Source organism: Chenopodium album, chromosome 16 (assembly GCF_948465745.1).
Source record: "Chenopodium album chromosome 16, dcCheAlbu1.1, whole genome shotgun sequence".
Classification (NCBI taxonomy): Eukaryota; Viridiplantae; Streptophyta; class Magnoliopsida; order Caryophyllales; family Amaranthaceae; genus Chenopodium; species Chenopodium album.
This window is the reverse complement of record NC_137849.1, coordinates 44,421,071-44,424,183: the sequence shown is the minus strand read 5'-3', so window position 1 is coordinate 44,424,183 and position 3,113 is coordinate 44,421,071. Positions and strand designations below refer to the sequence as shown.

At 34.1% G+C, this 3,113-nt stretch overlaps 1 pseudogene; it reads right to left on the bottom strand.

Annotated features, from left to right (window-relative positions):
* Positions 1-318: 318 nt before the first annotated feature.
* Positions 319-2,815, bottom strand: LOC145586638 (cytosolic sulfotransferase 5 pseudogene; annotated as a pseudogene).
* Between the last annotated feature and the right edge of the window lie 298 nt (positions 2,816-3,113).

Sequence of the window (3,113 nt, the reverse complement as noted above, 5' to 3'; positions counted from 1 at the left end):
GTTAAATTCAACAACCCGTTCAAAACTATGAGTATGAAAAATTAATTTAAATCACCCTTGTATTAAAATTCAAGCAAAACTTACCAATGTCATGAATAGCACGGGAAAACAAGACTGAAAATAGTTTTGTTACTTCATCACATATTGACATATTCTCATGCATTATCTCAAACTCAAAACATCCAAAAAAACATATTCTCATGCATTTTACTACAATGACTAAATAAAGACAACAATACGTTCACATTAATACAAAACACTCCGCAGTACTTAAATGCAACATCTAATTCCAAATTCTAGGAGAAAGCATGACAATCAATTAACATCATTACATCAAAGTAATGATATCATTTATCAAGTGACATATATAGCAAGGCAAATGTTTGAAGGAAGTAGATTATAACAATTGATTAAGAAAGCAATTTGAAAGATAAACCAGAGCCCTCAAGTTTTTCTTGCATGATTTTATTCATCTTTTCGACCATGGTGGGGGTGAAATGATTGGTCCAATCTCCGACCTCTCCTTTCCTAAAATAGCTCTTCTTCTCAAAGAACTTGTTAATTACACTACTCTTATTAACCTCCTTCATATTCTTAATGTCGCACAATTCTATAATTCGAGTTACAACATCTTCACTTTCCTCTTGGGGAGAAAAGGGCATACCTATAAATTTTGCCACAAGTGAGGTATGAGATCATCTTTTAAGTTTTCGTACTTAAGAAATAACACTTTATCACGTCTCTCTAAACTCATCCTCCAATATTCAAGAATATGCTCGAAGTAGGGCCCCTACGTGAATTTTCCTTCACAAAAATCATGAAAAAAAATCCTCAAGAGATCTTGCAAAATTTTCATTTTAAATCTTTTTCGCATACTCTACCACAAAGTAATAGAATGAAACAACAGTATCTAAAGGGTTTCAACAAATATACAGTATCCGACACCCAAAAGACTTAATAGACTCTGGAAGGGATGTGTAGGGGACATGAGTGCTAAGAAGCCTAGGCGACTTAAGTTCATTAAGATGATGTGGCTTAGGATAGGCAAAGGCTTGGCCATACAAATCATGCTCAAGGTTGTACACAAGTTCTTGTGGATGATGGGTGAGTAAAGGACTATGATCAATAGGATAATTTGTGCGGTTAACAATTGCAAAGAGTAGAGATTTTAACCAAGTTGTGTCGGTTTTTGGAAAGCCAGCAATGAATAAATCACTGTCACGAGCAGCAAAATGTTTTTGAAAGGTGAGGACATTTCTCAAGATTTCAAAATCTTGTGAGTACCAAAACCCCTCATACTTGTTAAAATGAGAAACCATAAAACTATTTAGAGATGAACTAAGCTTGCCTTAGTTGCCTATATCATATTATAGTGAAGAAAATAGGGGACTAGATCAAACTGGCCTATATCATCATAGAGAAGAAAAAATTATGTTTTTACATTAATTTTCCATGTTAAATTATGTTATTACATTATTGTAATTCATTCATAAATGATTTAAGATTATGTTTGTTTATCATCACCTTGCATCTCAAAAATAAATAAATAATTTAATAAAAAATAAAGAGGAGACGGGACCATAATGTCCCATGCAAATAATACTATGATTTTATGATTAAGGGTTTATTTAGTTCACTTTATTTTTGCTAAGCTGCCTAATATGATAAGATATGATTTGATTAGGTCTGATCTGGTATAATATGATTAGGTTTGATCTGATCTGATTGTCTAATTTGATCAAACTTTGACCTTATGCATATGATAATCTATAAAGAAGAAACATATCAATTGGGTCTTGTTTAATTCGTAATAATGTGCATCCTTTTATAATGTAATTTTCATAATTTTTTTCATTGCAAAATTTAAGATATTTAACAATAAAAAATTACACATTCAACGATGGTCTGATATGATTTTTTTTTTTTTTTTGTATAATCTGATCTGATTTGAACTTATTTTTTTTTCCTAAAATAAGTAAAAATAAGGTGAACTAAACATGACCTAAGTATGCTTTGATTAATAAATTAAAATAAATGTCAATACGTTACAATATATTTCAAATATAATCATAATTAACTATTTTTGAGTTTAACATAACCTTCCCATTATCGACAACATACAAGATTAAAAATCACTTATTGATTTTAGCTTTTAATACATTATTAACTATGTTGTTCAAATAATGTAGATAACCGTGCATTTAAATAAAAAATAAAATATAAACCTCCCTCAAAAGAAAGGGTGAATCTACCTCGAGAGAAAGGCGAACCTACCACCATGCTTGTGGTGTTTCTTCGGTCAATATGGCTGACGAACTTGCTGACAGATACTCGAATTTGAACATTGAAGATGATGAGAACGAAATTGTGGATGTTGGTGCTGTGAATTCGGAGGAATCGGAGGCTAGGGTTTCGCTTATGTTAGTTGGCAAACTCTTGACCAACAGAGGAGTTAACTCAGATGCGTTCCGGCGAACTATAACCCAGTCTTGGGGGATGGCGGGGAAGGTAGCAATTCGACCAATTGGAGCGAATACCTTCGTGTTTCAATTTTTCCATTGGCGAGACAAAGAGAAGGTGATGTCCGGCAGTCCTTGGTGCTTTGAACAGAGCCTTTTGATCCTTAACTGAATTAATGGAGATGAACAGCCTAATGACGTGACTCTTACCCATTCCCCTTTCTGGATTAGATTGGAGGATCTCCCCTTCAATTGCCGATCTGATGACCATGTGAGGACTATTGCATCAAGAATTGGAGATGTAATTGAAATTGAGAATGATTTGCTGGGCATTGGGAAGAATCGAAGGGTGAAAGTTATGTTGGATGTTAATAAACCCTTGAGAAGATTTCAGAATGTCAAAAACAGGGAAGGCGTTATTGTTAAGATCAAATTGAAGTATGAACGGCTTCCTTTCTTTTGCTTTTTGTGTGGAGTCATGGGACATAGTGAAAAGGACTGCGTGAATGTTCTGGAGGAGATGCAAAGTCATGGTTTCGGGTGGGGGACATGGCTTAAAGCCTCTCCTAGGAGAGGAAGAAAGACAGAGGTTGAAGAAGTGAAGGACTGGAGTGTGTCAAAGAAGCTAGTTTTTGTGCCAAAGTCTGAAGTTGT